Raw genomic sequence first — 12,047 nt, 5'->3', positions numbered from 1 at the left:
ATGTTTGGAGGAAGATCAACCTAAGTCTGACAGGACTAATAGTTAAAAGTGTCTATTCTCCTTAGTGCAATGTGTGTATGAAATTGTAATAATGAAATAAGTTTGTTTCTGTCACCACAGTGCCCCTGAACGCTTTACTGGGATAGTTAGCAACCTAAAAGCAATAACTGTACTTCAACAATATATTGGTTAGGGTTCTACGGGCTACAATAACCTACATTTCACATTTAGCCCTGCACATTGAACTGAGTTCACCTGTGTCACCCACAGGTGGGAAAGAAAACCTTGTAGAACTACACCAGAGTGACAGCCACTGGGATAGCCCAAGGAGTTACTGGAATGCTCAATCACCCCAAATCAAATATTGAAACATTCTCAGCCTTAATACACTTCTTTGCTCAGTCAGAGGTCTGGTAATTTTTGCTTATGAGATCTGGCCACACCATTAATTTCTCTTAACTATGCTGACACTACATCTCTAAAATCTATGCACATGCATTGTACACACCTCCTGTAACTATGTCATGAGCGCAAACAAATACCCTAGGGTTAGCAAGAAGAGTTGGAAATAATAATCACAGTACTTTCCCACACTCCTTCTGCTGCTCAGGCGCTTGTTCAGGAGTAAGGTGTGCCCCATCCACAGAGCCATCCTTTCCATCACCATGCAGTGGGTCAGGAAGAGACTCACTATCTTCAACCTCCTCCGCCTTAGCCATGATGTTCACTGTGTAAACTCTCTAGCGGTATGCTGGACGCTTGACTAACTCGCATTGAACACTCTCCTGAACTCCTTAGTGCACCTGTGTCCAAGTAGCTAAACACATAACTCTTCTTCATGACCTTGTACATGCCACACCACTTGTCTTCCAAAGCCCTTGGAAAAATGGGCTTCTGCACAACACCTCTTGACCCTCTTTTTACACAGTCAGTACTGTTCTCTGGGCATACCACTCATTTATCAGCTCCTGGCTTGCCTGAAAGTTTTTATTCACCTGACTCGTACTGAGCCATGAACATCCTGAGGCCAATCTCTTAGTCTATCACATTCTTTTGAGATAACTCAGGAATTCCTTACCACTTGTCTCTGACTAAGGTGAGTGAGGCATGCATTGGCTGCCCAAACAGGAGTGTAGCATGACTGAATTATGTCCATTTCCATGGAATTTTTCTGTGGGCAAATGAAATCTATTACAGTGGAAGACTTCCCTTCCTCCTGAGGTTTTCATGCTATTAAGGGTCCTGTTACGTCTTTCCGCCATCCCATTGTTTTTTCTGCTTATTTGTTATGCAGAAATGGTAGATCAGACCGGCTCCCATATCTCTCTCCTTTATCTGGAGTGGAGTTTGTACCCTGGTCAGAAATCCATGACTTAAGAAATAAAACCCTAAAAAAGGTCCCAAGGAGTGCCCAAGCTAGCTCCTTCGCAGTCATGCTGTTCAAAGGTACCTCCTCGGGATACCTTGTGGCATGGTCCACCACAACCAACATGTACTTGTTGCCTGACCTACAGGAAGGGTCAAATCTACCAATATTAGCATTTCCCACCTTGCTGTGGCACCAGTGCGGTGGCAAGTGGGACAGGTTATATAGCACTTCTCTGTGTCTCTGTGCATTCCTAATCAGTACAACCGAGAGTCCAACTTATCCTGGGTCTTTCTGATACACAAGTGTCCTGCTAGTATCTTGCTAATAGCACTTTGTGGGCCAGTGACAACAAATAAAATGTGAGAACTAGTGGAACCTTTCGCCTTTTGCTAGCTCCGGATTCAGAATTCATGGGCTTGCTTTAAAGTAGTCCAACCTCTCCACAGCATAGTGCCTTCTGATAACTCTCCTGCTGATCTGTTCCTAGACTTACTTCTGAAGTCCCACAAGTCTAGGGTACTCAAATTGTACCTGGAAGAACTCTTCCCAGGTAGGTCCTTCAGCAGATAGCAAGCCTTGCAGCCTTGGCAGTGACCCAGACTTCAACACTTGGTCTGCTTCAAGTGTCTCATCCTCTTCTCCCTCTGGAGCAGCAGCCATGGGTGTCACAGCCTGTGTCTCCCTAGTGTCTGCCCTGATCTGCTTATTTCCTTTCTCTAGTTTAGGCACACCTGGCCTGGTCCCAATTTCTTCCTGAGACTGTTGTCTAGCCTGTGCTCTTGTCAACACAGCTGACATGGTCCTAGGCATGTAGGATTATGGTACTGTTCCTAAACTAGGGGCAATCAAGTGATTGTCCAAGAGACATCCATCACCCTGCATCCCTACAACAGCCATAGCCGACTGGCCCTTGATTTTAACCTCATCTTGGGAATTTGGATAATCCATGACTTCCCCAATGGCTACCAATCCTGTGCCATTGGCATCAGAGACAATCTCCTTGGGTTTGAAAACTTCCTGTCAAACATTGTCCGGTAAGCACCTGTATTCTTCAGGTCAAATCACTTCCTTTCATTGATACCAGCTTCTAACATGGCATTTGGTTGGGTAGTCTTAAGAGTATCTGGGTCCATTTCCCAAATGTCCATTTCTACCAGGTTGAGTTCAATAGGGGACATTTGTTCCCCTCAGCCACAGTCAATATACTCACTATTAGGGTAACAATTGGGAAGAGGTCTTTTACCTGACAGTCTTTCTTGCAATGGCCCTCCTTGTGGCTTGGAAAAAATGTATTTTGCTCTGTTCCCCCTGGGTTCCTAACTTGATATCCAATTCTTTACTCTGTGTCCTCCCTTATTGTGAATTGCCATGGCCTTTACCCTCTGGTTTGGAATCAGTCTACTGAGAATTCTTCTCTCTATCTGGCTTAGAGCCATGTTGCTCCAGCCCTCTATTGCTCCTCTTAGCTATCCACCAACATTTCACTTTTCACTGAATCCTCTTTTATCAATTCCGACAGGTTTTGCCTAGCTGGGGTAGAGCACTCCTCCTTGCATTGCTCTGTCACCATCTGTTTAAGGGAATGAAAATCCTTGTCCTCTATCCCTCTCACCCTCTTCTTCCTGTCACACAGCACACCATGAATCCATGTCTAAAATGGAACACCATTCATCCTCATGCTCTCATTGAATCTCTGAGTGTGCTAAACTGGCTTCAGTGCAAACAGAGCACCTTTCGTTTTCTCATAGTTAATTTGATCAGTTTCAGGTATTCTTTCAGTGACTGCCTTCTATGGCAAGTTACTCATTAGAATGTCTGCCGTATACACATCATTTAAAACCTGCACTCTACAAATGATCTCAAAACTTTAAAACATTTCAAAATATCAGAGCTTTCCACATACATGTGTCCAAACCATTTTTGAACTTTGACAAGTGCTCCAATCGCATCACACAAATGTAGCTGTCTCAAGGTCTCAATGAGCAAATATGCAGGAAGTACATACTAAAAGGCATTTCAGTAAAATGTCTTCAAAGCTTTTAATAGGGTTCTGGTGGTGGAGGAGGTTGGTATTATGAGGTCTGTGGAAGGTTGAAGCTAAAATGGAGGCTGTAGTTACTGCTTCAGTTGATGATATACATTTCTGTCAATGTTTCAATTCCCATTGAGGAGAAGGTGATAGCAATAGTTTTTCCTACTAAATGTATTGGGCTTGAGATTAGTCGGTGAAAGTTGAGTACTTCTTGGCTTGTTGAGAGTATGAGGATCGGTGCAGTTCTGAGACCTGTCGAACTATTTTTTGAGGTCACTGAAAATGCATAGGTTGGGTTGAATGCAATTTCAGTAAACATCCACGAAACCATTCAGAAAGGCAAATTCTGTGGGTATATTTGAATGTAGGGCAAGAGGTAAAAATGTTAAGCAGCAGAAGAGAATGTTTCCCTTTGAGATGTAAGAGTTTTTGGAAACTGGAGCTGGGTATAGAATTCCAAATATATTAGGCCAAAGCCAATATTCTTACCTGAGGGGTCTCATGTAGTATGAGTGTTACATCATCACCTAGCCAGATTTTGATGATGGAGAGAAGCTCCAGGATGTATCCAGATATAATGTTTTAAACCATAGCATGTCCCTGTTAAGGCATCAACCTTTGATCGTGATACTTTTAGTTAAGAATTGATATTACTAAAGAATGGAAGGGAGATGTTTTTGAGGGAGGAGAGAGGAGAAAGTAAAAGGGAGAAAGTCTGGATAGAGAAGGAGGATAAAGCAGTAGGATTGTTGGATGGGGCATGTGCGGAGAAAACAAACCATGTCTCCGCCTTTTGTGTTGATCTCTGGGGATATGAACATGGGTTGTGGCATGGGGAGGATGACAATGGTAAGAGGTTGTAGTTTGAGAAAGAAAAAAATATAAGAAAGAAGAAGTAAAAATGGTGGAATAGAGTAAGGAACAGAGGTGAGGAGACTGATGTAGGAGGATAAACTAACGGGAACTGCAGAGCAAGTAATAAGTGAGTGTGAAGTAATGAGACTTAAAGGATGAAAGCTGGGGGAGTGGATGGGGAAAGTATGGATTTGGGAATCTGTAGCATACATAATTTGTAGGCTAGAAAGCATTGGATCTTAGGATAGAAGTAGTTGAGTAGAGAGAATAGGGATAAGGAACACCGTGGATATGAGCCAAATAGAAGCTTAGGATGTGGGAAGAAGTGGCCTGCTGATCTCAAGGATGGATGGGTTTAGATGAGGTAGGAGTACGTATTAGGTGGATGGAGAGTAACCTGGGATTGAGAAAGAAGAGAGACATAGATAGAGATAGATGGATGTTGTAGTGAGTAAATTAAGGTCTGACCAGGGAATGCCAGCAGAAGCACATCCATTGCAAGATGTTGAGAGGGTCACTCATGCACTGTAGCATCTTTAGGAAAAAGGAATCAGCAAAGTCTAAGGGGCATTCACTGTAGGGTGCACTATTTCACTTACCCAATCCAGTTCTTTGACATTCTAATCTGGTTCACTGTGGCAAAGCGATTCTAACATGGTCATTGAGACCCTGGATGATTGTCCATGTGTTCTCTAGGTGGCAGAGGCCAAGGCAGCTGGTATACCTTTCTGCAGGGTTATCCCCAGTCCCTTTGCCTTCCTTTTTTTCTGAATACATTTTTAATGGGTTTAGGATTCTGAGAACGTTACCACACCTAACCAGTGCTAAAGTGCACATGCTCCGTATTCTAAACATGGTAACATTGGCTTATCCACAATTGACATATTTCATTTTCTTATAAGTCCCTAGTAAAGTGCACAATGTGTGCCAAGGGCTTACAAATTAATTACTACTAGTGGGCCTGCATTACAGATTACAACACCCACTCAGCAGCCCTTTAAACATAGCTCAGTCCTGCCATTGCAGAGCCTGTTTGTGCAGTATTAAACTTCTGTTTCGACCTGGCAAGTACACCTACTTGCCAGGCTCAAACCTTCCATTTTATTACATGTACATCACCCCTAAGGTAGGCCCGAGGCAGTCCCAAAGGCAGGGTGCGGTGCATTTAAAAGGTAGGACATGTACCTTTGATCTTACATGTCCTGGTAATGAAAAACTGTTATATTCATTTTTCACTACTGCAAGGCTTATCTCTCCCATAGATTTAACATGGGGGTTGCCTTAAAACATCTTTTAAGTGTAACTTCCCATTGGAGTGGATAGAAAATTGGAGTTTGATGTCTCTGGTCTTACAATTTAAAAACATATCTTTTAGTAAAGTTGTTTTTTAAATCGCAGGTCTGAAAATGCCAGTTTTCGAAAGATGACATTTTCTTACTTTAACTATTCTGTGCCTCTGCCTGTCTCTGAATACACATGTGGGTTAGAGTGACAGCTGGGCTTTGCACATTCCCTCTAGACAGTCACACTAAAGGAGCTGGGGTATGATGTTTACATTCTGATGGTCCACCACCAGGCTGATGGGCCTTCCTGCAGTAGATTAGGATGGAGGGGCTGACACTTGCACCAGAATAGGGTTGTGCCTGTTGCCACACAAGGAGCTGTATACTCCCCTGTAGTGCATCTGGAGCCAGGGAAGGAAGGTCAGGGACCTTATGAGAATCAAAGCCCTTTTATATTGTCTTACCCCCACTACAAAGATACATTTTGGTATAAGTACTGGACCTCTGACATCCCCATACTAGTTCACTTTGGGGTCCTGAAAAGACTCTACTACTAAGAGGAGCTCTGCTGTCAAGAGGGACTGCCACTTTGCCACTTGCTTTGCTGTGCTGACTTGCTGTCTACCGATTGCTGTGTTGCACTGGGCTCTGCTTTGTTGGCCTGCTGCCTGCTACCTCTGCAGTGAGGGAGGGGCTGTACCTGCTCTCTATAACCTCTACTCCAGCCTCAGTGACTCCATGGGCTTGCTGACATGCTTTCTGTTCTCCCTGAGCTCTCAGGGCCATCAAAGACCTCACTATCTGCCTTGCATGTATTTCCTTCCTGCAAAAACGTTCCTGACAAGGACCAGACCTCCACTCTGGGGGAAGCCAAGATCTTCGGATGGTAAACTATTGCTTCTACCCCAGCACGTGTGGAGCGTCTTTTTGCTGTTTACCCATCATATGTAGCGCTTTGCTGTGTCTCTAAAACAGTGCACGAGGAGTGCTTTGCTACTTCTATAAACTGTTCCCCCAGTACGTGTACAGCACTCTGTTGTTTCTCTAAACAGGCATATGTGTAGCATTCATCGCTTTCTTGAACCAGCGTGTCTTGAGTATCCCATCGTCTCTGCATGAGAAGTGCAGTATCATTGTGGAGAAACCAGCACGTGTGTATCGCTGTATCCCTTCTCTGCACCAGCGCATGTGGTGTGTTCTGGCAATGCCATCACCGTACTGGGGGAAGCCGACCAGGAGGTTTGCCTGATATGACGGCATCCTGGCAGCGTCAGCCCAGTGCCACCTGGTGGACTATGAGTCGAGGAGTGTAATCCCCAGGGTAAGGCCCCCGCGAGGCCCTTTTTTCCTGAATAATATTAGAATAAGGGAGATTGAGTCTCCCCACTTGGTCGGAGCACTGTGGCCGAACCCAAAGACTCCAGTGCCTCCCCGCAGTCCACCATAAGGACGTTACCGTAACTTCCTTAATAGGAGTACACACATCTTTTGAGCATTGTGTTTGTCAATGTGTATGCTTAAACCTATAAATTACTGGAAAAGCTCTAAAAGGAGTTCCATTTTAAAGGACTGTTTTGAAGGTCTTGAAAGCGAATACCTCTTGATGTACTGATTGGATTTTTGTTGTTTTGGTCTTGATTTGATTAGATAAAAGTTACCTATATTTTTCATTGGGTTACTTTATTTAATGTGCAGCACAAATACTTTACACATTGTCTCTTTGATACACCTGACTGCTCTACACCAAGCTACCATAGGTGAGCACAGGTAACCCTATCTGACGCACCCAGAATATAGTGGCATAGGTGTATACCCTAGCCAACCAGAAACTCATTTCTAACAGCTGCCATAACCCTGATGGAGGATCATATGCCCAAATTAGTGATCCTGACCTGCCTGGTGAGAATTTCTGTTTTGCGAAGGGAGCCGCTACTCTATTTAGAGTGCATAGACCATCTTATGTGGCCCCGTATTAGAAAACACGTCTATAAAAGAAATCTAAATAAAATGAATGAACATCTGACAAATTCAGGGCCTGGTCCACAAATGTGGCAATAAACTCAGCAATCCAATGGCTGAAGGACCCTCACCCAAATAGGCTGATAGTTGAATGAGGCTGATCTATAGCCCTCTCTGTATGTATGCCATTATGTTATATGTAGACATGATTGACATATGTTGACATGAAAAAAGAAGGAAGCTGAAGCTATTTGCAGGCAGTTCTAAAAAAAGAGGGGAAAGCAGCAAGGAGATAAACAAGTGGTAGTGAGCTAGAAAGAATTTTAATTGAGAAAAAAATGGGAGAAACAGGGAAGGAATGCCCATGCACTCTGTCCCTTAGAAGCACCGAATTTCCAGCACCTACTAAGCACATTGAATCAAACACATCGCTTTTGTTTTAGTGCTCACCAAATAGACATTAGGGGTGCTGGAAATTAGAATAATTGCAATATGCAAAATTACATGAAATTCTCAAATAATGTTGTGATATTATGTGAAATTATGTGCATTTGTGCAAAATGCATCTTGTACACAAAAATAGCATGAAAAGGAATGATGCATGTTGCAGGCATGTGGCCATTTTGATGAGGGCATGGCACTCCTGACTCCAACCAGCTCCTGCATAGATTTCCTCCTGTTCCCATTACCATCCAAATTTGTTCCTTATATTCTTATCCTCTTCTCTAATTTTCCAACTTTTTTATCTTCTTTCCTTGCATATATGCATTAAATTGTCACTGATTTCCACGGTGTGTCTGCATTTTGTTCCCACAGGGTGGGATCACATAAGTTTCCCCAGCCCACACTCTAACGGGTAGGGAAACGTAGAATTGTTCCTGGTCCGGCAGGAGCAAAAGAAAAGCAGCTCCCTCTAGGTAGAAGCAATGCCAGCTTCTACTGCATCCAGGATGGGTGCTGGCAGGTGAGCCAGCAGACGTCGGGTGCCTTGGGGCTCCACCCACAGATCCCAATATAGCAAGCAATATGGGGTCCTTGGGTAGGCACCAGGGCAACCTACTAAAAAAAACAATAATAACAATGCTGGCTCCTGAGGTATCAGGGGGCCTGCAGAGCTGTGGGGTCCCTCGGACTCCCCTGCTATCCCCCCCAAAAATTAAACACGTATTTTGGGGAGTCTGGTGGCGTCCTTGGAAGGGGCAGTGGCCCCACCAAAGCTTTAGTTTTGAAGTATAACTTGCAACATTATAATGCACTCCTTATGACCTGAAATATTTTATCACCATATGTAAAGCCAACCCACCGTAGCACATGGCGTTTTGGCATGTGCAGTGTGCGTTTGGACTTGTAGGTCCTGGCAGAATTTGTCAAAGAGTTACAACACCAAAATATAAAAAGTGAGCCTATTGGTTTTAACAAGGGGTGAGAATATCAATATATGTAAAGTAAATCTATCATATTTCTCCACAAATCACCAACTTTTATTATCTAATGTATATTTCAGTAATTCACACACTGCATGTTTAATAATACTGATTATTATAAAAAATAATCATTAAAGTTTTAGTAAAAGACATGTCTCTGAGTTTTTCTTTTTACATTGGTTTATCACTGGGTCATTCCTTTTACATATTTCAGCCCATAACATCATCATAATATCAACCACAAGAGATCCTTGCATTCAAGCTGAAGATCATAAAGCTCCAACTGGGAGGGCTCTAAAAAAATGATAAACTCTCCTTGGGTCATGGATTTAGAACCAGGAGACTAACTATTTCTTTTAAATGTTGCTGGGTAGCTGCTGCTCTCGCTGCTCTCCCTAGTCTTGGTACACCACCAAGCATAAACAAATTTAAGCAAAAAACCTCTTTGCAGGGCATTATGGGGCGCTACTTCAAGGAGTAGTGAATAATAAATGATCGCCCCCTGCCACCCATTAATTATTTATTTTGGTGTCCTTGTGCCCCCTTGGAACATCCTTTTAAAAAGAATTGTTGGGGATGGGCATGCAGCCCCCCTCCATGAGCCTTTACTGTCCCCAGGGATCCCATCTACCTAGGCCGTACTATATTTTAAAGGGGAGGGGGACACACAACCCCTCTCCTCAACCCTTTATGGGCCACAGGGACACTATCCCTAGGGGCCTTTTTTGAAACGTGAGTGGGTGCGCAGCTTCTCTCTGAGCCACTACTGGCCATGGCGACCCCATCCCCAGCAGCCTTAGGTGGGTGCACCGGTGCCCATCTGGGCCACCCACAAAACTCTATGTTGAGGGCCGCTGGTGGAGACCCAGGGCCCTTCCAGCCCTGCCAGCTCGCTGCATACACTCATCGTGGGTGCATCAGGAGCTGACAATTTTCCAGCGCTGTGGGAGCAGGTGTTTTTGAATGCTCCCATTAGGCATGAGCAATTTGAGTTTCCTTGCTCGCAAGAACATGAGCAGGGAAACAACTGTCTGCTTACACCAGGTGGGAGCATTTTTACAGCTTTGGAATGATTTGTCAAGCAGGGCTAAGAAAAAATAGGGGTCCCAAAGCACAAAATACCCAAACATTTTCCATAAAAATTTTGCAAAGCAATCCCGCAATAACTGCTAAACGGAATTACACACAATTTGGCAAGAAGCTGGATCTTGGTACACAAATGGTGCATTTTAGGGCTCGCGCCCTAGTGTTGCAGTGCGCAGCACTGCTCGCGCAGGCGAGAGCCCTTTTTTACGGGGTTTCAAAACGGAGCCTGGAATCGCACACGCTCGTGCGTGTGCTTTTCCTTTTGGCTTCCGCGATTGGCCTTTGTGTGCGTGTTTTCCCCAAAGAAGGCATGCAATAGGCCAAAGGTGGATGCATTGCTCCGCCCATGGCCGATTAGTGTCTATTACGTGCACCAAAGGCCATGTGGTTTCAATCATCGTGCCCAGACACTGGCGCGATAATTGAAATCACATGTTCACTGTGGCGCACGCACCACTCGCGGGCGTCTTTTTTTTTTACAATAGCGATCGCAAAATCGCTTTCACTGTCGCTTGTTACTTGTTTCTGGGGGTAGGAATGCTGCTTGGTATTTACATGAATCTGGTGGGCTTTTCCATAGGGGTTAGTTAATCGTGAGGGTATGTTTTGGTGTTGTGCCCTTTACGAAAGGACAGTCTCCTCTTTTTATGACATCATTTGATAATTCAGTTCATTTGTCTACTCTGAATTTCAGATGATTCCTGCTCTCCCCGCATGGGAAATAGGCAGGCTGTCCCAATAATATATTCATGCTTCATAGCTAATCGGGGCTGAGGCATTGTCAACATCTGCCTGCACACTTACTGTCCCACTGTAATATGCGCCCTCTTAACTGCATTGCTTCCTGCTTTTGTTCTCCATTGTACGACATGTCATTTTGTTCACCCACTTCCCGCTCTCTGGGAAGAGAATGCTACGTGCGCCGCACACATGGATCTGGACTCAGTAGAATTTCTGCAGTCTGACGGGGTAGGAGCTGTCCGGATTCTCCATTTATTTATTTATTGACCGTCTTTTATAAGGTGAGCCAGACTTGTACAGCATCATAATACTTAATAAAAATTATAAGAGCGTACGCAATTGAATAGTGAGTTGCACAGTGTAAAACATGATCTTATTAAATGGCTAAAAATATACAACATATGATGTACAGATAGTATGTAGGGAAATACAGCCAAAAGAACGGTCAGTGAAATCATGTAACCTGCATTGACCCTACCATAATTGGGAGTGGTGCTTGTTTTCTTTGTCGTTAGCGTAAAGGAAAATGAGGTTCTGTATAAGGAGCATGTCGTAGCCCATCTCGGCATTCTGCAAACGCTCGTGCTTTTTTCTTTTTTAAGGAAAAGAATCAACCGTATAATGACGAAGGATGTGCTCAAGTGGCATAAATACTTCAGCGCCGCCCAGGTCAGGGGTCAAGTTGTGAAAAAAAATGTGAAATGCAAAACTGGTGTTTAGTATTATATTTTAGGGCACAATGGGCCTCACGTCCATTTTGGACTTGAGAATGCATTTTTCGCTGAAAGAATTACGAAGTTCTATGAATGGTAAATAAGTTCCACGAATAACAGCTGCTCGTGTTCTAGTCACGGGTTGTTCACAGCATAGTGGCGTGATTTCAGGAATTTCGCGTAACAAGACATGCGAATTGCATGAAATAATGCAAGATAATTCTGGTGTAAAAGGAGTTTTGCTAGGGCACATTTTTTTATTTTTATTTACATATTTCATTTTGATAGAGCAGTTCCACCCATTCCTTCGAATATTTACCCATATTCGCTTTTGTTTCTAGTAATGCTTGTTTCTAGTTTTGCCCAATGGGACTAGAATGCTACTGTGTTAAAGCTGAAGTTTTATGCCAATATCTATGAACAACTTCACAAACATTATAAAATACACCTTTTCCCCACTTTTGTTTTTTTCAAGCCTGTAAATATTCTTTCCAAGCTGCGGCATATTGAGAGAAGATAGATAAATCAGAGCTGTGTAAGCACACGTTGGCTTTATTTCTTTTTTGTTTTTTTAAGACTTCTTCC

This window comes from Triturus cristatus, chromosome 10 (genome assembly GCF_964204655.1).
Source record: "Triturus cristatus chromosome 10, aTriCri1.1, whole genome shotgun sequence".
NCBI lineage: Eukaryota > Metazoa > Chordata > Amphibia > Caudata > Salamandridae > Triturus > Triturus cristatus.
Note: the sequence above shows the minus strand (reverse complement) of the source record.